Below are 24,432 nucleotides of genomic sequence, written 5' to 3' on the forward strand. Positions count from 1 at the left end.
TTCAGCTGACATTGGAAATATGATAAAGAAACCAGTCAAGGATGCCTTAATTTGTAAACAATGCAATAACAAAGTGCCGTTAAGGATTTAGAATTAGAAGGTAGTGCACTAGTTTCTTGCCTCAATTAACAGGCGCAGTTCATACAGTCAAATCTCAGTCTTTATTACATATATGAAGAACTAAATTTGTGCTAGTTTAAAGGATTTCTCTAAATTGCTCCAGGTGAAAAGGAATGTTCTAAAGTTAATATATTAAAAACCTGTTTTTCACATATAATTCAGTAGACATTTATCATGAATGTAGGGTATTTTGGGTGTGAAGTAAAATCAAGGTAAAATCTCTCCCATTTCCTCCCCTTATTGAATCTTTCCAGAATCATTTTTTCTGCTGGGGCAGATGGCTCCTTAACTGCGGGGCTGACGCAGCTTCAGGTCACAGGGGGAAAGATTTTTGGAGGAAAAAAAACACCAAACAGATGGTGAGCATTTAAAAAAAAAACGTTTTCAAACATCCTGATGTGTCTGCAGGACAGCAACAGAAAAGGAGGCAGGTATGGTTGGGGCTGGCCTTACTCCTCTCACTGGGGAGGAAGGAGTTGGTGCAATGGTTCTTGGATTTCCATCCTTCCCTTTTTTATGGTAGTGTGCAACTACAGGTGTGGCTTGTGCAGCCTTAGTAGCTGCAAAAACTACCTGAAGGAGAAATTCCTTTCTTCCAAAGCTAATGCGATCTAGTTTTCAGGTGGTGTCCAGAAAAAGAATATTTGCCCTTTGATGTTTTTAATTACACGTACTTAGAGTAATGCTTTCAAACTCCTTAATTGTAAGAATTCCTGCCTTAAGTACCTAAAAATTGTTTGCCTTTGATGAATGCAAATATGATAAAACACTTAAAACTATGTTAGCATTCAGAACTGCCATAAACTTGCTTAAATACTGTTTGCAGTGAATATGAATCATTTTTAATATATCTAAATTTATAGTGCGCTTTTTAAAAAGGAGGTCTCAGTACAGTCTCCACATAATAGTTTAAGCACATTCTGCATCCCCACACTTGTTCATACAAGTGACAGAATTTACACAATTAAACCCATTTATTCCAGTGCAGTACCATGAGAGTTCTGTGTCAAAGCTACTACTTCATATCCCTTATTCATAACTTTTTTTTGCCTTTTCTGTATTTGTGCTGTGTCATAAAGAATCTCAAAATACAGCTCCAAGTGCATATTATTAAACACTGAAATAAAATCTCATCGTTAAAAAATGTTTTGTTTTTCTTTTTTCCCCCTCCTGCTCATGACAGATGCTTTGGGTTGTTTTTCTTGTTTTCCATCTCTGGTTGCCTACCTATGTTGAGGGAAGTGTCTTTACCCAAAATTTAACTCTTTTCTTTCTGCATATGTTTCTAGGTTTATGAAAAATACATGTTTAAAAAAAAAAACTCACACAAAACACCAAAACCCCTCAGAGTAAACAAAATAATTGCCAGTAACTTGTCAGGATTTTTTTTTAAATCTACAACCCCAATAATCAGTAATGAAGGAACAGTTTTAAGTGGGTTTAGTGTTTTTACTCGAAGCTTGTAGAAATTATTACCTTCGTCTCCGCAAGTGTCAAAACATTAATTTGTGTCAAGAACATATGCTTTCAGTACTTAAAACAAGCTTGTTTTTGTGCTGTTGCTCTGCCTTGTTAGTTCTTACACTTCGATTGTCTGGAAAGGTTGCCCCTCTCTACCATACAAAAAAAGGGCCAGGCATAATTTCGCCACTGATTGAATGCATGTAGCGAACAGTCATTCCTGGCGGAGAAAGGCTGAGCCTCCTGCCATTGTTCTCTTGACAAATAGTGAGTGTCCTCCCTTTCCACTGTCTGACCTTGACTAATTGTGTAGAATTGGTGCAGCTGTCCCTGGCTCATTCAGCGCTGCAACACAAGGGCATGTAAGAAACTTTAAGCTGCCATCATAAAACTCCAGTTTGAGGACTTCATCACAATGCGCGGTGCTCACTTTTTTTGTTGTATGCTGTTTAGTTTGTTGCTGTTTACGTCCTCCGATAGCGCGTTTTATAGTCGCACTGTGTTTTCCTCTCACTTGCTTTTGTCTGTATTTCAGAAATCTGTAGAGAGTGGTAAGAGAGTATTTCTAAAATAGCTAGATAAAGTCACATGGAAAAATGCTTATAAAACCATCAATTAAAAAATGATATGGGAAATTAAGCTTATCTAGAAAGTGAGTGGAAAAGCATGTTTGTACTTTCCTTTTCCCTTATTACTGGCGCAATCTATTGTTGGAAATTCTTTTGGTAGAAAGCTTCAGTATATTAACTTGGAAACTGAAGAATATAATCAGAAAAAGAAGTACTGTGTGCATATTAATACAGGGATAAAATTTTCTGGTGCTGCTTTTAAATATTAAGCCTAACTGAATATTTTAATTATCATGTGTATCAAAGCAAGCAAAGTACTTTTCCTGTACAGGTAATTTTTCATAATACAGGTAGTGGTTAAATATGTATTAATGATAATATAATATATAGGTAATGTAACCTGGAAATTTTACTAGAAATCTCTTGAGAATTTTTATTGTTTTATTTGCTCAATTAGGGTTAAAATTTGCTTTGTGATGAGGGAGAATTCAGTGTGTCTACACCACTTTTAAGTCACACAGCTTTCAATGTAGGGTTAAATGGACTTCTGTTTGAATGGTAAACAGGTCTTGTATTTGGGTAAATTCCATTTATATAGAAAAAATGATTGGTTTGCTTTATTTAAGGTTGAACCTAGTTCAGTAAAGTTCAGTTTGTCATCTCCTGTGTCTTTTTCAGTCACGCTGCTTCTCAGTGACAGATTCTTTTGACAGAATAAGCAGATTTCTATAAAAAAGTCATACAAAAATGAAGGACCTTATTTGTCTGCCCAACCTATATTGTAAGTCTCTCCAGAATAAAGAGAACTTCTGGGTCCTTGGTTTGTGTTCCTGCCAACAGGATGAATGTTCAAGTTAGGCACATGAAATAAATTAAGAAAACCAAATAAAACCTCCACAAGAAGTATCTGCAGAAACTCAAGTCTCAGATTAGGTGGCAAAATACTTATTGAAGGAATGCAAGTAGTAGATGAATTTTCAGAAGCGATGAGTATTTGGTGGCTTATATTGACCTGGGCATGTCTAAGTCAGACAAGGCTGGCAATGTAACACTTTACCCCATGGACTATTTTCCTGGATCTGCTCCAAGGAGTGTGACTTGCCACAGTGAGTAGGAGGACTTACATAATTGTGTTCATGAGATATTTCTTCCACAAAAACTCTGCTGTTGTTATTCGTGTTGACAGGCAAATCATGTTGCTTACTGCAAGGAAAGAGTGGCAACATGTGGCCTGAAGTACTGCAGGCAGACATTTCAAATATGATTATTTTGGGTTCCTGATATTGCAATATGTTAGCAAACAGAATTCTCTTTAAAAATCTTCCCCCTGTCCCTGCTACTCAGACCTGTGCTGGGAAAGCATTTAGTGCCAGCTTGTGACCTGTTTGAAACATTTCCAGTGAAATTAAAATTTAGGAAATGTGTTGGTTGGCTAAAAAGTCCGGTCTGAATGAGACTTGATAGTCTCACAGCGACGTCGCTCAACTGTGATGTGCAAGTCCCTCTTTGGTTTGACCTGAAGGCACATGATGGCCACTTCTGCCCTCTCACCCTTATAGGAGCTTTCTGATAGACCTTGATCTCTCTCTAACTGCTTGTGTAATGGAGATAACAACCTCGTGTTACCTGACGGCCTATTCTGTTGTCTGAAAATTATCAGCTCTTATTTGAAACTTGGAGCAAGCCATATTGAGAAGTACATTGCTGGATGTTGAAGAAGGTTGTAGAGTTGTATTTTAATAGCTCATATGTAGAAAGCAAAGCTTGCTTTAATTTGTCTAATAGCAACAAAGTAAAATACATATAAGGAGAATTGTTGTTATTAATGACTATCTATGGTATCCCTTAAGAGCAGTCACGAGATCAGGGCCCTGGTGTACCCATGCTGCTGGAGGTGAACTGACTGCCTAGGGCCACAGTGAGAAGCGGAGCCCAACTTGTCGGACTCCCACCTAGCTTCCTAACAGGCAGATGAACAGTGTGGCCCTGGTTGTAGATCCATGCTACATAGTCCTTCAGCAACAATGCCAGTTTAATTCCTACTTGAAGCTGCAGGTTTTTGTTTTTGCATGGCAGTGTGCTGCCTTACTGCTTGTGCCAGCACAGGTGTTGCAGGCAGTGAGCTGGCTCAGGGGCATATCAGAAGCTAGTCAATGAGGCTTACACTTATTCTTCTCCTATTTTATAGGGAGTTAAAAAAGATAAAAGGCTGGAATATGCCCAAAGACGAGGGATATTTTCAACCCTGGTCACACTGACAGTCTGCCAGTTGCAAAGGCACTGCTGGGGCATGCGAGTGTGTTGCACGTGGATAATAATGGGAAGGTGTTTTGAAGAAGAAATCTTTAATCAGACTTTGTTGCCAAGCACTTTGTTCTGTGGAAATGTACACACTGGATGGTATTAACTGTCGGTGTTTTAGATTTTCTGTTGTGTGTAGATTAGAATATGATTAGTAAGACACCACCCTCGTGCTGCCTGTCTTCAAGTCCTGTGTGGATCTTGATTTCAGGCACAGAGAAACAAGCTTATTCTCTGGAGCGGGTGTGGAGGGATGAAACAGAGCTTGTCAGTTTTTTTCGCCTTTTCCACTTCTGTCTGCCCAGCAGCAAACTAACGTGTTTGGGAGAAACAAGGAAAGAGAGTGATAATATTTCAGGGTTGTGTTTAGATATGCCTTTACACACTTCTCAGCTGTGCCCAGCAGTGTAGTACTGTCTGAGTGGTATCTGATTCAGGCTCTCCTACTTTGTTTCCCATCAGTCTTAGTGATGTAAACCATCAGATGGGGTTTGCTGGCTTGTGACTGGGAAATGGGACTCCTTGAGATGCCTATCTCTTTTTTTCTCCATAGAGCATATGGAAACTTAAAAGAAGTAGTGCTTCCAAGAAAACTTGCAGGTCTAAAATAAGGGGGACAAAAACACAGAGGAAGAGACAGGGTAGCCATGTTATTCAAGAGAAGATGGGATGGGGATGGCTTTTGAACATGTGCAGGTAGGATCTTTCTTTCTCCAGTGTCTCTTCTGCTCCTTTTCCATTGGGTATCTATTCACCAGTTCTTTTCATTCCTTCCTTTTCTGATTTCCCCTCCCAGCCCCAGTCAGAGGGGTCAGCGAGTCCTGTTTCAGCTTCTCTAAAATCTCCCTGCCACAGGAGGGAAGAGAGAATCACTGGACACCTAAATCAGAACACCAGTGAATGCAGGTTATGGGCAACAGTGGAACAGCTACCACGTTTTACAGCTTGGCATAATGTAAATAAAAAAGTGCAATGCTTTTAAAAAAAAAAAACAACTTAAATACAGGTTTTCTATTGCATGACTCAGAGAAGCTTGTTTAACATACTAGTAACTGGACTGCTTCTGGTTCTGAGTGCCTGGCTTCACTCCTCAGGAGTCTGGAGCAGGGCTGCAATCTTTGCATAGCAGGACTTCAGACAGGCTCCCCAAACTCTCTAGTTATGCTTGAAAGTATTGGTGGACAATATTCCACGGCTGAATTCTCATTCATTCCCAGTGGGTTAAATGCTGACTGTCTGCCGTACATATGCACGTCTTCTTTATGTTTGAAAGGAAACCCAGCCAGAATGGCTTTCAGAACACAGCACAGAAGTTGCAAACTGAAGAGCTTAATTTTTTATTTGGGAATGAACACTGGCATTAATTAGTTAGGCCCTGAATAAAAGAACAGGTTTTGTGAGCTTATTGTGCAGCTGGGCACATCTAAACTCTCCTATCCTAAGTGTTTTAGAGCAGCTTTATTTATCAAGCAGAAGTAAAAATCAGGAAGATCACATTTTTTCTTGGCATTATACTGCCTGCAGTATTTATGGCATCCCATGCACAAAGACAGATATGCATACAAAAGTAGGGATAACATGCAAAGGATTACAGAAGAGCTAGCTAAACTATTTGATTTTCATGTGTACAGGCACATGACAGGACATGACTTTAGTACAATGAATCTGTTCCTTAAAATCCTATGCACCATATTAACTAGAAATTCAAATAAAGCCTTGCCTTTGCTTTCAAATAGAAGAGGGATTGGCCTATTTAGATTTAATGCTTCTAAGTTCTCTTCAAGAAAACAAAGCATCAAACAGGGTTGGAGTGCAATTTTCTTGAGTAGGAAGACAGTGCTGCTCAGAGACAGAAGACAAATTATTATGTGTCTGATTTCTGCAAATCTCGCTTCACAGGAATTGTAAAAGCCAAGTGCCGAGGAAGACATGCAAGGGTTAATATGATTTCCATTCTAGCGAGTTTTGCTTGCTATTATTTTCTTTTTCTTTTTTCCCTTTTAACTGATTCATAGCATAAAATCTTCCTGGACACCTAATTATCAAGCCAGCTCACAGTCACAGCTGTCTGCTTGGAGAACCCATTAGATGCAGCAGTTGAAGCCTCCATAATTCCCCAAACTTCCCGGTTGTGAATATTAAGAAAAGATTTTTACATGTCATATGCAATTCGGAGGTGGTGTGAATGGCGTTGGAAATGACGAGCTCTGAATGCTTGTCCATCACTCCATTCACTGGTTACAGGTGGTCTCATTTTCCACTTTCAGATATCGGCTAGCTATGACAGCAGGCACTTAATTTGCATGTTCGACAGACAACAAACGGCCCTGTGCATGTCAAAATAGGTGGTGATGCGTGACAGTTCCTACACAATACTGTCTCCTCTTTGCTTGACCTTTGACCTCCCTGCATGTCTTCTTTCACAATCAGAAAAAAATGCACTTTTCGGCTTTGGAATAAATTTGATACCAAATTGATTATTTTCCTGTCTTCTTTTTATTCTTCTTTTTCCTCCTCCTCCACTTTTAAAGTATGCATGCATCCAGGCTTTCATCTTAACGTCTACAAAACTCTGCCAGAAGAGTCTCATAAAATTTAAAAATAGGTAAGCAGTGAGGACAGGAAGCCACCTTGTTAAAATTCATTGTAGTTAAATTGCTTGAAAGTTCTTTGTAAATGCAAATGTAACCTTTAAAAGAGACCTTAAGTTGGGTTAATATTTGTTAAAAATAAAATTAAGTTTTTAAAAAAAATCACAAAAGTGCTTTATGTTTATTTTTCCTCGGGCTGCATATCCATCTTTATATTTGCAAGTTGAGTAGTTTAATACACATTTTATCAAGACATTCCTCCAGTGTTTTTATGGCTGCTGTGACTTGTACTAATGTTTAGTAACAAGAATTAGTCTTTTAGCATCATTAGAAGCACACTTAAAGTTTACAGTTTTATGTAAGTCAAAATGCTGAGAAGTGATTAAAGTGCAAAAATGTTTGAATGATGGCAGCTTTGTGCAGTTTATTGGGTTATTCAGTGTTTGGTTCCTGGGGATTGCAGCTCTTTGTGTGTGCTGCCTCCTGGTTAAATCATATCAAAGGGAAAACTAAGACGAGCTGGATTCAAGCACAGCTCAGCATTGCAGAGTTCACCCAAACACCTGAATTTTAATTCCAAAGATACACGTTCCCCCTTGTCTAACCAAGAATGACCATAATCCTCTCACAGATCTTATCTGAGCTGCAGCTCTTGTTTTAATTAAGAATTAAAGCATGACAGCAGATAATCACACCTCTGGGGTGTTACGAGATTTGAGATGTGGTTGCATATCCAATACCCAAGGGTGTGATTATTCTGTGATAACCCCACCCCTACCGAGTCGTCCTGTCCAGGGCCTCAGTAATGGGCAAAACACATTGCTGTTGGCTTCAAACATTGAGCTGGATCAGCAATGCACAACGGGCTGATCATAGGCGATAATGCACTAGCATATATTTTCTGTTGTTCTTTAATACATCTCACCTTTTTCTTTAGGCCTTTTAGACCATTAGAAGTCTTGGCAAGTTGTAGGCATTTTTTCCTCCCCCAAAGAAAAATCTCCTTCATGAAGCAGCACCTGGTGAAATTTGACGGATGTGGAACTTCAGTGTTAATTTAAGATATGAGATGGTCTCTTTGATGTTTAGCTGAAGTGCTTACAAGCGTTACCTTGGTGAACTTGTTCTGACTTTCTTGTTGTTCTACAACACCTCACTGTCAGTTTGAACGGTGGCTGAAGCCAGCTGACCAGATCTGGCTCCTCAGGAGCACTGAAATATTTGAACATAATTGATCAGTTAAGAGCTCAGACACATAAATGCAATTTAGATATGAAGTTTTGCTAGTGTCAATCATGCTATTGACAGGGAGACTCTCAGAGCCATGTTTTAGGTGTTGATTTGCCTAAACCCCAGTTGTGTAAGGGATGGGGAAGGAAGGAACTGCTGCTGAGAAATGAGGCAGTCCCAGCTTTTAGCTCCAAGGGGTGCTGGGACAGAGCTGCAGCAGAGCGGCTGCTCTGTGTGCTTCAGTCAGTGTGTACAAATGCTGGTTTCTGTTCAATGGGAAAGTTTGTCAGGAAGAGCAAGATGAAAGGGAAGGTGGGATGGTCATACCTCTTGTCAGTCAGATTGTCCGCTGACAGCTCAGGAAGGCATTTTAATTTTTACCGTGCCTCTGTCCACTGGCATTAGCAAAGATGCTGAGTGAGGGAACAACTGTTTTGATTTGAGGGAAACGGTTGTTCAAGCTAGGCTACTCTTCAACAACACTAAAGAGTTGACTGAACTGCTAGCTCTGCTCTAGCCCAGGCAGAGACTTATTTCTGAGGGCAGACCTTAGACTTTGAGACCAGATGACCAGTGAGGCTGCAGTAATTTATGATGGGGGAAGTTTTATGGAGGAACCAGGTCTGAGGCACCTGCAGTATCTTGCTCTACTGGTCGCTGTAAGAATAGAAAGTCTTGAGTTATAGTAGAGTTGAATGTAAGCTCTCACTTCCAAATCTTTTATATAGATTTTATCCTTCGTATGTCAAGGCATTGTTAAATAATAAGGTGGTTTATCTGATGTATTTACTGCTGATCACAGATTTCTGAACAGAAATTTCATAGCTGCCAATATCAGCTTAAGAGGCTGTACAAGAGCGGCTGATGCGCAGAATATTGTAGACTGAGGTGGAGCTGAAGTATCTGCCTGTGTGGACATGAGCCAGCAGCCGTTAGTCTCTCAGTGGGGCTTACTAACTGAGGCTCAGTGCTCTGCTAATGGCTACCCAGCTTCTGGATCTGACTTGTTTGTGTCCAGCAAGCTCAGAGCACAGGCTTAGGAGGGAGGCAAGCACATGCTGTGCAGTGGTCCATCCAAATGGGGTAGATCAGAGAATTATATCCTTGGAGAGGGCAAGGTGTATTTAGAGAAATAAGGAAGGGAAGAAGGATGCAGCTAGCCCTGTAACCATGACAGATAGCTTATTTCCCCGCCTGCCCCCCCCAGTAACCCAGCCAAAGATGAATTAGGTGGAGCATCAGTGATGAAATAAAACCTACAGTGATGTGCAAAAAAGCCTGTGCTCTGTCAGTTGTGTTTTCTTATGCATTTGCTTTGGCATGCATCCTGAGGTGCTCTGGGTGGGTAGTCTGCTTTCCCAGTAGAAATTCTCACCTGTATTCAGGAAGAATTCATAATGAAATGTCAAAGCTTGAGTGAAGTCCCAAAGAAGAGGGGAACTGCTTTTCCAGAAATCCCTTCCAAAGTGGTGTGATGACCAGCTTCTTTGTTTATGAAATTGTATTTCTTCCTTGATTTTTCTGAATTAAAGAGGGATGCAGGCCCAACACTCAGCTATCCAACCCTTACTTGGGTGACCTTTGCTTGAAGATCTGCCTTTACATATAATTTCCAGGATTGCCATTTCTCAGCCTTAGTTGGGTATATCTCACTCATGAGGGCCCAAGTTTTTAAAGCTTTTTAGGGTTGGAGTTGTGGTGAGTTGTGCAAGGCTATCTGGATGTCTGAGGCTGTAAGGTAATGAATTTTTCAAAACTATGGGGGACCTAGGCCTTATCTCTTTAAATGGAAACAAAGCTGAGAAGATAAACTTACTGTTGGTAATTCAATTAGTAGAAAGTGATACAATAAAGCAATAGGAATCAAGATTAGTCTAGTTTATTTTCTCCTCAGATCTCAGGATTGTGGATAGAAGGCTTAAAAGTTTTTGTAATTTTTCTGTTAAAAAAAGACATCCTTATTGCAACACTGTATTTGTTACCACCTAGTGCACTGATATACAACATTTAGTAGCATTCCATTGCTCCTGGCTATATTTGTATGTGATTGCTTTTCATTGTGCAGTTTTGATGCTCATTAGAAGGGTAAATTTTATGGTCTGATTACTACAAATATTTTTTTTTCTTTCTAGTGTAACCTTTCTGGGTAAATAAAGAGGAAAGGAAAACAGTGTGACAATTGCTGTTGGATTTATGGGTGACATAGTTCCATCTACCTGTCTTCCTCTTTTCAATTCAAGGATGAATACCAATTCATGATTAATTGCTAAAAGCTCATTAAAATGTCTTTTGCCCTAAGCTTGACATCTTTCTTTTTGATTTCTTTTTAATTGTAATTGAAGAGTAAATTTAAATTAGTAAATAGTAAATTTACAGTGTACTTACATATTAAATAAATTTACAGTGCACATACTCCTCAAAATGAAAGAGGACTAAAACAAGAAAGGTAACAACTACAGCATACAAAAAAAAGGTTGTGGTTTTATTCTGTTTGGTGAAAGCTGGCAAAACACAGTTGTAACACAACTGCATCCCATTTCAGGTTAGACTCTGTGTTCCCTTTTCTGAGATCTGGAGTAGGCAGTGTCTGTCCAGCACTTAGCTCAATGGAGCCCAAGATCCTGAAAAACTTTTCATCAGTGAGAACAGTCTAAAAAGTTTCAACTTGCCCTGAAAAACTGGCCTAAAGCATATTGCTGCATCAAAAGGAAAGATTGGTTTCTTAAGGTGCTCTAGCATAACTGAGGTCTGTTTTCACTTGTTAAAATGATAAGATCATCTCCACTTGTCTTTATTTGTACATATGGTGTGAATGAAGGAAGTAATTCTGTTCCTCTTCTCTTCTCAAAGTGTTTGACATAGAAGCCCTGGAGCATCATGCTCAGGATACCAAATCTACTGTGTAACAGTTTTGGGAAACTGAATCTGGAACAAGATCCAGAATTTGAGTTAGAAAACTGTACGGTGCATGGGTAAGACTTATCTAACACATTTTAAAATCCTGTGTCAAATTTAAGTTCATTAAGCTCCTCCTGTAATCAGGAGACAGAATGTGATTTCTTTCAGGAAATGATCAAAGATACCTGAGATAAATCTACCATTGCCTAGTGAGGGAGTGTAGACCACTGTCTCAGACTAGATGCAAAACATTCAGGTGGATGTTAGGTCATACAAGGTCTCTTGCACATATTTATTTTCAGTGTAAACAGTTGGTACTACTCTGTAACAAGGAAGTCCTCAACAGAATATGTGAGATAGTTTGTGATTGTGGAATCACAATAATTTGGTGGGCTTCTATGGCTTAGGTTAGAGACTTACATGAGGGACATGGGAGATGCAATCACAAAATGATTGTTCAGAAAGGGTGAGCAACAGACTGTTGCAAGTTGCATTGTTAAAACACACCTTCTAGGGCTGTTACGATGTCAGAAAGTCTGATGGTGTCCTTATTGTAATTCCCAAAGGAGATGGAGACAAAGGACTTCTCCCTCTTCGGGTATGCCCCTTCTTTCAGGAATGGAAAAAGATGGAAGTTTTGCAGGTTGCTCTTCCCAACTTGAGGTGTAGCTTTTTCACTGTTTACTCCTGAACCACTGTGTCCGGCTAACAGAATTAACAATATGTAACTAGAAGAGCCTTTCACCAGGGCAATGGTTCATATACACGAGCAATAAAGTCAGATCCCAGATCAGCCCAGTTCAGTGGAGCACTTCCAAACCTTCACCTAAAAACCACCATGAGTTTCACCAATGGCCTTTTCAGTTTGGGGTTTCTTTTTGTTTGTTTGTTTGTTTGCCTTTTGAAGCAGAGCTCCCCTACCCATTTTGACAGTACATTTAAATTACAGCAGCCCTAGAGCTGGTCCAAAATTGTTTGCAGATATTCTGCTTTTTGTTTGTTTGCTGTTTCTTGACTGTTGATGTTTCAGCTGTCAGCATGCACATAGCATGAATATATTTTTGTTTTTAAAAATTTGAAAAGGAGATAGAAGCCTACTTCTGACTTTATTTTTTTTCTTAAGTGTGATATGTAATGACAAGTAGATCATGTAAAAACCAATCTGTGGTCAGCCACATCTAAAACTCAAAACCTTACGGTTTCACATTGCAGGAGACCATGATAATCCTGAAATAATCTTTAAACGCGTACTCTGTGTATGAACTCTCAGGAGTTCTCTTCTGTGAGTATAGCATTGCAGCATATTTTCCATGTGCATGTGGCCATAGAATAGTAGAAAACTGTTGTATATAAACATATGCACTGGGGCTACGCACTCTTAATTCTTTTGCAAAACACATACAGCCCTTGTGCTTTAGGGACAGCAGTGATTCTAGTTGTGCTCCATTGCTCTATGAAGTCTTAAAAGGGAGTTAGAGAAGGGGGATTGGTCTAGAGCACTGCCCCCTTTGCTCCAGCTGGGACCATAGGTTGTAACTGAGCCGTTAGGATTGAAAAGACAGCATGACACTTCTTTATATTTCTTTTGCCCCTTAATATCTTTTTGTAAGGGAGACAGAAAAAAAATCTTATGACTCTGTCAACAGCTAGTTCTCACTAAATCTGTACTATGATACTGCTAAGTTTTGTACTGATTTATATCACATCAACCCCACTGGTTTTGGTAGGGTCACAATTTGTTTCAACCAAAGTATGTCCTACAGGGAAGTGGAAAACATTCAAGTCTGTTCTTTAGTACATGAATAATAGTTACTCTGTACTACTAGTAGTGACTATACTATTGCTATTGCTATTACTATTGCTATACTACTAGTGACTATACTAGTGACATGAATATAGCAACTCTACTCCCTAAATTTGGTCACCCATTTGATAAACTTTGCATGGAAATTGAAAGCATGTGCTCTCTTAAAAAAAAAAAAAAAAAAAAAAAAAAGGTCTCTTTCTCATATTCAGTGCTCTAAAATGTAGACTTGGAAATTACAGCCACTTTTTAAAAAATCTTGCCCTTACTACCTTGCCTGACATTTCATTATGGAATGTTACTCAATGAGTGTAGTGGGTCTTTCGTTTAAACTTAAGAATGCTATCTAAAAAGAGAAGCTGATTTTTATACAAAATTCTTTACTTGTAATTCGACCAATTATTTTGTGAATTTCTAAAAGTTGTAAAACAAAAAGTACACATTTCCCAGTGTTTCAGAGGAAAAAAAAGGAGAAACTGAGACTTTTTAATTTTTTTCCCTTCTTTTCTTTTCTTTTCCCTTCTTTTCTTTTCTTTTCTTTTCTTTTCTTTTCTTTTCTTTTCTTTTCTTTTCTTTTCTTTTCTTTTCTTTTCTTTTCTTTTCTTTTCTTTTCTTTTCTTTTCTTTTCTCTTCTCTTCTCTTCTCTTCTCTTCTCTTCTCTTCTCTTCTCTTCTCTTCTCTTTTCTTTTCTTTTCTTTTCTTTTCTTTTCTTTTCTTTTCTTTTCTTTTCCTTTCTTTTCCTTTCTTTTCCTTTCTTTTTCCACATTTATGAACTACTTTGAATAAACTAAAGCCTAGTTTTCTATTGACCCCAGTAGGGCAAAACCTTTCTTCTTATGCTTTACTTCTCATTTTCAGCCTAGCCCAGAATCAGTGAGAGCAACAATGAGCAGCATAAAAACTGTTTCTCTTCTAGCGTGTAATGAAGAGCATGAACAAGTGGAGAATTTTCCAAAAGGAACAGGTTTATATAAAATCCACATCCTTATTTCCAAACCTGATCAGGTAGAACGAAGGTGCTGATGAGCTTTATTTCCAGAGATTTCTCCTAACCACCTCCTTCAATGCCAGGTTCAGATAGAAATCCAACCTTTCAGAGTTAATTTCTAGTTTAGCTATTTCAAGTAATCACCCAACTTTTTGGCTTAATTTAGAAACTTACCTGCAATACAGTTTGTCATAGCTGGACCCTGATTTTAGAAGAGTTTTCATGATTAGAGTCTCAAGATGCTGCAAACTGGTGAGTTCTGATTTCAACTTTGCCACCTCAAAGACTATTAGAAAGTCAGTTCTCCTTTTCAGCAGATAGTGTTATATAATTCACTTCTTTATACCAAGACATGGAACCATAGCTATCCAAAAGGCAATTTTTTTCTGCTGACCATTTTACATTGGTGTAAATTTTAATATCACTTAGAAATTCCCTCCTTACCTTACATCAACCAAGCTATGAATTTCCTTTTTTCCATAATATGTCAGACTTTATGTGTATGACCCAGGGCAGAATTTGAGCATCTGAGATTGGATCTATACACAAACTGTCTGTGGTACCATGTCACCTCAGATTAAGGTTTCCCCTGCTACGTGTCCACTTGTGTACAGCATGGAGTTCTTGACATTGCCAGTAAATTCTTACTAGCACAGATGGGGCCTAAACTGGATTCCTATATCTCTGAGGTGATTATATGGCTGATGAAAAAATAATTTACTATTTAATGATCTTCCTCATATAGCCTCTAATTATAGGAAATCTGATGAGGAAAAAATAATCAAACTAATTGTTTAAGAGTCAAACAAAAAAAAATCTTGCAACTCTCCTCTAGAACTTCTAGTGTGATTTTTTGCAGTTCTCCTGAGCAGTAAAACTGTATCACCAACAATTAATAGTTCTTCAATGCCTGTTTCCATCTTCTACTGCAATTCCAGGATTAATTTTAAGCCTCAGAAGCTATTGTGATACAAAATGATTTTTAGTTGTATTTCATTTTTAAAAGAGTAAGTAATTTCCAAGGTGAAAGTTAAAATCTCATAATACTGTGCAATGTAAATATGAAACAGAGATCTTAAAACACAAGATATTTCATACTGCTGGCAGCTAACTCCTGTATCATATTTGAAGCAGAAAAAAACACTTTTCCTGAATCTCAGGTTTAACTTTTTTGTTTCTTTTTTATTTTCACATCAAGTGCTGCTTTTCCTATCAGAAATTTGCCATCTTGTCTTATGGAGTGAATGCAGTAAATAGATATCATTGTATCTCCCTTTGCCCCCACTGTCTCTAGCCTCCTTTCTCCAAACCTAAAGGATGCATCTTTTATTGGAAAATATCAGTCACAAATGCTGATATTAATGTCATAAAGATACTTGCTCTTATTTCCACTGAAAATACTAATGAAATATCCAGAAGCTCTAAGTAGGGTTACAGTGCTCAGGGCATTTTTAATAATTAATGGCTGTGTGATAACACACACTGTAGTGTTGCAGACATCTCCATGATCTCTGCTTATAAAAGTGTTTTCTGTAGCAATACTGAAGCATTGTTATGTGAACTCTTGGAATGATTGTAGAAATTTTTATTACATACCAAATGTAGAAACAGAAAGATGAATGAAAATTTAAAGGCAGCGTAAACATGGTCGAGTCATAATTCCTGCCATTTACATGTCATTGTGTTCAACAGCAGAAAAAGCAAAAGAGATGGTACACTGTTAAACTACTCAAAATAGCATAAATATTTGTAGGTTACAAGTGCTATCGTTCATACATATTATATAATAGCTTTGTAGCCATACTTTTTTTTTAGTTTTTAGTCGTGTTTTGTGCTTCTAATTTTTATCGGACCAAGCTGGGCCTTTTGTGTCTCCTATTAGCAAAATTCACACTAGGAATATATGGGTTTTTTTGGGATGGAAAATCTTGATTTAGGCAGAGGTGCCAGGTGAAACCACATGCAGCATCTCCTTAAACTGAAAATGCCAAAAACACCAGAAAGGACAAAACTCAACTGCTTTTGTTTTGTTACGACACAAATTGAAAAAGTATCTTTTGAAATAGAGGAATTCACATCTGGAGAATGGATATGGACCAGATAAAATCCCAAATAATTTAAAAAATTAGATTTTGGTGAAAAGAACAAGGAAAATCTTTGTTTTAATCCTTTTCTTTTCTGTACTTACCACCTGCAGCTTTTCCAAATTCTTAGTTTAGGTCTTACACCTCAGACCAAGGTTGTGCTGATCACATTAAAAAGCATAAATTAAAACAAGACCATAAAATTAGCTAATTACAAGTCCTTAAATTACTGTCAATCTATAAAAATGTTGCAAGGACGTACATAATTTTTTGTTCAGTGCTAACTTTGTTAAGCCTTGACTGTAGCTACAGAATATTCGAAATGGAAGAAAATTGCAGCGCATGCATTTAAAGCTATGAAATTACTTAAAAATGTTTTGTACCAAATCAGCTGTATAAGTGGCAGCATTATTTGTTACATAGTTTTCAATAAATTCAGTCCTTCTTCTGTTCATGAAATTGTATTATTTGAACTGAATGGTATATATAATATTATGCACACTAAAAATAATTTTGGATATGGTTTTGTTTGGAAGCTAAGCAGTTATAAGTTTAGAAATGACAGAATTAAAGAATGAAACTCAAAATTAGCATTTTGGATCTCAGAGCAGCTAAATGAACATGCAAATATGTGTGCCTAAATATGTGTGTAACAATAAATTGGAAGAGTTTGCCATAAAGCCATGCAAAAAGATCACTTAACAGGTAGACTGATCTAGTCTGAGATCACTAAAAATGCTAGGAATTGCCAGCACAACTGAATCAATCTGCAGTTGGAAATGCATGTGAGCTTTTATCAAGAATGTTTTGTACTCTTACCGGGAAATGCAGCGGTATTCTTAAACCCATAGTGTATGAAATGGTGGGATTAAGTGTAGAATTTAGCGCACACTGGGACCTCTTCAGCAGTACTCTTGACCAGTAACTGGGGAGATGGGCTGAAGGAATTTTATCTCAGAAAACATTTTTATTTTTTTCAGACAGGTGAAGTATCACCTGAAGAATGTGTGTGTGTGTGAATGCCAGGATGGGATGGGAGAGGAGTTCGTGGAGTTACAGCGATGTGAAAACAAGAAGTTACCAAGTATTTGCAGCCTTGACTCCAGCTGGTACTTCCAGACACCTGGCAGGAGCCTGAGTTATTATACTTGTCTTGTTAGCTCCCGGAGTGAAAAGAGGCCAGATAAGTTCTGGAGGCCAAATAGTTCTCAGCAATTTACGTGGCAACTCCTGTGTCTCAAGTGAAAATAACCTCAGGCTTGCTTTCTGTTTCTGTGTCATGTCGTTACCTGCGTTTTGATTATAGTAAACCATGACAAGGCTGAAATCTAAAGTATCAGAAGATACAACAGATTAGGGCTTTGCTCTTCCCAATATCTTTTTATCAAGCAATCTTTATCATTTTCTCATCTCCTGAACCACTCCCTTGCAGGAGCTGGTTACCCGCTGTTGTTTCCCAGCGGTAGTTGTGGTTTTCATTACCCTTTGTTGGATATGTCAATACTACATATACTTAGTTTGTTTGTGCAGCTCACCTCTTCGTATACCCTTTCATACACCCAGTTAAACAAACATAATTTGAGTCTTTGATCTTTTATCTTCTCTAATCCTAAATACTTTGTCTTCATATAAATTTGGCTATAAATGGGAAGGATTTCTTTCAGTGCCTTAGTCTTGAATATCCCACTCCTTTGCTGCTGCTGTCATTCACTGATTTTTTTTTAATTTCGTTGAATGCTATTTCATGACCACTCTGTTCTTCCTTTTTTCCTATTTGTACTTCTGTGTGCACAAATATTCAGTATTGGGTTCTGAGATAGTGCTACCTCTTAGGAACTTGCTTTTCACATTATGCTATTTCTTCTGTGCCTGAAACTGCAATGCGATGCCCTGAAGGAGGGATTGTTTTCTTGGCTGCCCAGGCTCAGTGATACGCTTTTTGCTGAGAAAGTGCAATATTATATAAGAAACACATTTATTTCTCATATCTTGTATGGGATTGGGGTAGCAGATAACAAATATGTACGTAGTCTCTCTGATCTGCTTTGTAAGAAGCTTATTCCCTGTTTACTGTAAATTATATGAATGGGTTAACTTTGTTCTAAATGCATGGTGAAGTTAACACAGTACTTAAGAGAAGGTTCCTAGAAACAGAAAAAAATTTCTTTTAAAGTTCTGGTGATTGTCACTTAATTGGCTATATTTGGTAAGGTGCGCTTAGTGATTCTCACCTATGGTTCCTGGCCGCCAAATGCACAAAGCTATTTTTACACCAGTTCGTGTGATTTCAGCACAGAAGGTTTATCCAAAAAGACCTGTTGCATTCAGGTCTTGTGCTAAATCTGACCTTCCTTTCTTCAAACTGTGAACACAGAATTTCCTGTGTAAGAGGAAGAGGTGTCTTGTCCCTAGAGCAAGGCTGCCGTGATAGCAGACCGAGCGCCCTCCCTAGTTCCTCAGCAGTTAGCCTCTCTGTACTTCATTTGTTAATGTCTGCACAAAACTTTAGCTCTGCCAGTATGTGACTGCTAGCAAAGAAAAGGAAAGTAGAGACACTTCAGATGTCTCGCTGACATTGTTAATTAAACAACACTTGACTATGGCTTCCTCCTCCCTGCTCCATGCAAGGCTGCCTGTCAGTGTTGTAGGAACAGTAGCTATGTTTCTGCTTTGGCAGGTGTGCTGTTGGGCTGTAGCGTTCATTCAAGTTGTTTCTCCCACTCCTCTGGGTCTGTTGTGACTGCACCTTGCCAGTCCTTGGACACAGCCGTATGCAAAGCTAGGCTCTCCGGGTGGGTAGGGCTGATTTATGGTTTTGGCTTGGCTGCACATTAACAAAGCTGTAGGGAGGAGGTGTATACAGCAGACTGTTGCTGTAGCCTTGTAGTTTCTTTCACTGCATGCTCAGCTTCAGGACTGACTCTTACATGCCAGCCATGGCTGAGAGCGCCGCTTCTTAATTTTTATTCTGTAGAAAAGCCAGTGAGATGCATCTAGGCAAGACTTAAAAAAAAATACCTAAAGACTTGTTGTTTATGAATGTTTCTTATCAAAAATGTTCAGTGCAGAATGATTTTTATTGCAAGGATGAGGCACCCGTTTTTCTGCTGCCCTGCATTAAACCGGAGTAGTACAGAATTCTGTTCTGATAATGTTTTTGTGCACTAGGGTCTGATAGGAAATAAATATCAGGCAATTGGGCAGCTGTTTTGAGGTGCCCTGCAGCACACGAATTTTGCCTTACCAGTTCTTTGCCCTTGCTGCTAATTAAGATGTTGCTAAAGAAATTCTAGAGAAATAACTCTTTGTAATAAATTATATTCCTAATTTGATTGTTCTAAACCAAAAGTGTCTTTATATACATTGTATCTGCAGAAAGGAGCAATGAAACAGAGGGAGTGCCAGCTGAAACAAATAAATGTGGGAAAAAATAGAAAAGAACATAAAGAAAAAAAGGCTAGGTAATGCTTACTTTTCCAGGAGAATAGAATCCTAAAGAGAAGAAAGAGAGGCATTGTAAAATGAGAAGTTGTGACAACTAGCCCTGCCTTCATTGTTTCTGCAGGTAACAAGAATTTCAGAAGGAACGTGTGGATTGCTCAGTGTGTAGTTACATTTGGAAGCTAGTATATGAATCAGCCCTCTTCCATTTTTTCAGATTCCATCATAGCAGCAGTGTAAAAGTTGTGTCAAATGTAGGAAGCATGTTTCTGGGAAGAATAAAGAAACAGTGCAGGGATACATTTCTAGTCATAATTTTAGGAGGAAAAAATTAACTTAAACACTAAATGTTGACAGCTAAAATATTGTTGTCTGCTTTCTATCCAGTTGTGCTGAGAGTGAATATGAGGAGATGAAGCTCTATTGTAAAACTAAGAAACCGAAATATTGTCCCCCCTGCATTCCAAAGGAAACACTACATTACCATAAATCAAAGCTGGTATAAGGATATTTTGGTTGAAAATGAGGTCTTGGGAGTTGTTCGCTTGGAGATATCAAGTACCTACTGCTGATCTGATCGGTTTTTTATTTATGTTGCACAATGAGTCATGTTTTACACTTTGTTAGTTGTGGCCCTGCACAAGAAAATTATTTGATCCTCATTTGCCATTAAATAACAGTTGTGCATATATTCCTTGAAAAGGTATTTTTGTGTTAATGTATATTTTATGTCTTTTCATTCTTTGATATTTTGTAGAATGTCAGTCTTCATTTTGTTAAGCCTAGTACTTACTTTGTGGTTGGATTTTAGTTTTTAAAGCATCTCCTAATAGTAGATTACTTTGCCATATTTTTAAATGCTTTTCCTTAAATGTTTACACTTCTAAAAATAGTTTGGAAGCAACTCCAGAAATGTTCTTAGGAAATGGTTCGAACGCAGTGCTATCCAAATAAATTTATTTCATTGTGCTCACTTAACAGGCTTGTATGTGTGTATAACTTGTGTGCTTAAAGTTTGGCTGCTTCCATTTCAGACCTGAAGAAGGGCTTGTGTGCTTGAAAACCTGTCTGCTTTTTCAATTGCATTAGTTAGTGTAATAAAAGAGATTAAAATAGAGCCTATCATTACTATATCCTTTACTGCAGATGATACACAAGCGGTGAAAACTACAGGACAAGTTGTTTAAAAGGAAAGCAATAAAACAAAACTACTGAATGTACTTCCAGCTTATTTTAATAGTGTGCAACAGTGGGAACAATGAAGAGGCCAGCATGACGTAATCGTAAAGCATCAGCAAGTGCTTCATTAGAGTAGTAATTGATAATAAACAGTACTTTAGAAAAAGGTTGTGCAAGACATTACGAAAATAAAGGCAGCTTGGAATTTTCTCACTGAAGTTTATTTTGGAAGGGTTCTTTATAAAATTTGAGACTGCCTTTTAAACTTTACCCTTACTACAGAGAACCATATCCTGAACTATCTGTACTATTTAGACACTTTCTGTATGCATTGACCATTGAATTAACATCTGCTTTAATCAAAGCAGAAAACAAGAAAAACTAGTAAGATCTCTTTGGATATAAGATCTCATTGAAAAAAACTTTCTTTGGCAAGTGTGCTTCCCTTAGCAATACCTGTAAATGTGATGCAGACTGTACACCTCTTGCAGCAACAAACTCTCATCAAATAGACAGATTCACATGTGTATAATGGACATTAGAAGCAAATCTGTAGTAATACAATACAGCAGGTGAGGTGATTCATCAGTACTCTTGAAAACAAAGTACCCTCTTTCTTTGGTACTTTTAAATCCTCAAGGCAAGTGATTTTGCCTAACTCTATATGGACAGCATCCAGCCCTGATCTCAACTTGAGGTTCCTCAGGGGTCTGAACAAACAAATAATATTCATTATCTCTCAAAGAAAGATGTAGATTCCACCTTGAAAATATATACAGTGGGTTACAGATGTCACAGAAAACCAGATTTTCTGCAGCTTCTAATGTACAGAAGTCTGGATTTTTTTTCATTGAACCGGGCCCTTAGCTAGTAAAGAAAAGCAGTTTAAAATGTACTTTGGCAGCTTTAGTATGCTCAAAATGTACACTTATTGCCATATCATATCAAACACATTTGTAGCCTCTTTCACGCTAGACTTTTCTTAATGTGCTTTACAGAAACAGATCAACATATTAAAGGGACACTGTCAAGGCTGTTAGTCCTAAAAATTGACCTACTTTGACACTGGTCCCATACTGAAGCTTTTCTCTCTGAGGTTTGTTCTGTGTACTTCTTCCTGGATAACTGTTCAACACAAGGGCTAGTCATATACATTCAAATTAATTTTGTATTAAAAGGGGAATTTGACAAAAGACGGTGTTATGGGCAAAGTTTAATTTTGGGATCTTCAGCAGGGTTTTTTCTTAAGGTTCAGACGTAACTGCTGTTGCTATCAATATGAGATTTCTGAGGAGATCCCAGTGCAAATATAATGTGTAACTCAGAGGGCTGAATGTTTATGTGTTGGCAGGTTGATACATACAGAAGTGACTAAGATCCGTTGAATGGCTGCATGGAGTAAGATGTCCATTCAGACAAAGTTTTTTCTGGCTTCGCAAACTTAATTGCTGTCTTCCAAAGGATGACTGACTTGCATTTGCTTGGAGCAGGTATTCTCTGCTTTCCCACGGATTAGGCACTATATTAGAAATGAGGTACTAATTAACCACTTAAAGGCTTGGACCTGCCAGGAGCTTAGTTTATGTGTACTGATTCATTAAAGCATTCATGCAGCTCATTGCTTGCCAGACTGGTAAAAATAATATCACAGACTGCTGAATTTATTGCCATGACTATCTTGTTCAATCCTAACTTTTCTCTTTGCTTTATATTCTTAGGGAATAATAGTTTAAAAAAAAAAAATAACAAATCCATACTCTTCAGAGACAAATATCTGTAAAGAAAATGAAATAGAGTGACATCCCAGCAACTCTGGATTGAACATGAATACCTAGCTCATACTGTTTGCTGTTTCCCTCCTAATTGTCGGTTATTCCATAATGACAGGTATTCTGAAGTACAGGGCAGATATACTTTTAAATACAACATGTACTGATCCAAAGCGTGGGCATCCATTTCAACATCCAGAATTCCTATTTCTATTCTGGGCAATTGTGTTACAAAAATCCAGTTCTGTGTGCATGGCTGCACATGACTGACATCTCATCCCTTCTCTATTTGTATTGGCTAGTAATATTAAGAAAAGAAATTACTCATAACTGATGTTTTCATGACAACAGACCTGATGTTTTTACAGGAAGGCTGACATTTGTAAAGTCTTGTGTCAAATCCCATGCCAAGTCCCGCATTTCCCAGGAGGGGTGATCTGGCAGTAGTTTTGCTGGATCCATACCAAAGTGAGAATTTAGCATCCTCTTGCAAATAATTTGCAAGCCAATGCTACTGGAAAGCAAGTGAGCAGTACCTATTCATCTGCATTAACTGGTTTAATGTATTTAATAGAGAAACATTTTATTTCATTACTCAGTCATACTGCTTCTCTGTCACACCTGTGTAGCTAGCAGAAAGACACACACTTTGTTTCAAAAATCTAGTTCAAATAAATAGAACAGCATTGCTATTTATTCTGCTACTGTATTTCTTCAGTGGTTCAATATCTAATAATAATGCTTCATGGTACTAATATTTGGGGATTTGGCTGTCATCAGAAATGAACTGCCAAGGAAGTACTTATTTTAACAGAGATAGTATATTGAGAAGGGTATAGACTTGCACTTCATCCTGTAATGTCAGAAAAATTTGCGATGTTTGATTTTTTTCTTTTGCTCTCTTCTTTGGGGAATTAATTTCTACAACAAATGGACATTACAGTTGGATTTTAGAACAGATTCCATGCAGTTTTCATGGACGCCTCTGGCTAGCTGAAGGCTGCCATCGCATAACTGTTGCTACCAGGCAGACTACTTGGTTGGTCTTAACTCCCATTTTTCCCCCTTCCCCTCAGGAAAATTCACCGAAGTTTGTATCCCTCCTGGCTAACCCCGTAGCTGTCTTAATAATCTGAAGCCTGTCCCCAGGCTAGCTGTCTTGGTGCTATCTCATCCTCTGTCTTGCAAGCCCAAATGTACTTAATGTGACTTCAGCAGCGGGTCAGGATTATGCTGGGTCCGCTGTCGACTCTCTTCTGAGTTTCTGAGCTGCTTTGTGTCCTAACACAGGGCTCCAGCAAGAGACGTGCACTAATCTCTACATGCCATTTCTGACAGCTCTTCTGTGTCCACCTGGAGAACGAATGGTTGCTTAGCGCAGGGAAAGAGGAAAGTGATCAATACAGGGTTCAGATATAGTTATGGGCCAAATATATAACGTGAACCTAGCACTTTACTTGGAGTTTCCCTTAGGATGAACGGAGCTGTGTGGCTATGTTCATGGCACAGATGAGAATCAACATGCTATTTAGCTCTCTTTACCTCTCTTTGAAAACCCTGGTGTACAGCCTCCATAATTTTGAGCACTTTATCGCTCTAATAAACCGGTAACTGAACAAACATGATTTGAAACCCAAACATAAATACACTGAAGGGCATTTTTTTGAGATCTGTTTTCAGTTCTTTCTGTTTATCATCCTTAATTTTTGTAACTCCGTCCAAGCGCTGTGGCCATTATAATTTCTGTCTGTACTCTGATTTCTTCTGCTTTTTTCAACACTTGCCAGAAAAAACCTTTCTTCAAAAAAGACTTGCTTCAGAGTGTCTGTAAACTGCCTTGTAGCCCCAATACTGCACACACAAACTTTTATGTATCTATCTCATTTTTATTATATTTCTCAAGAGCTTGTCATGTCTGCAATTTATATTTCCACTCTTTTTTTATCCTTTCTGACTGTTTTTGTTCTAGTAATTGCAAGAGCTAACAATTTTATAAA

Source organism: Aptenodytes patagonicus, chromosome 2 (genome assembly GCF_965638725.1).
Source record: "Aptenodytes patagonicus chromosome 2, bAptPat1.pri.cur, whole genome shotgun sequence".
Taxonomy (NCBI): Eukaryota; Metazoa; Chordata; class Aves; order Sphenisciformes; family Spheniscidae; genus Aptenodytes; species Aptenodytes patagonicus.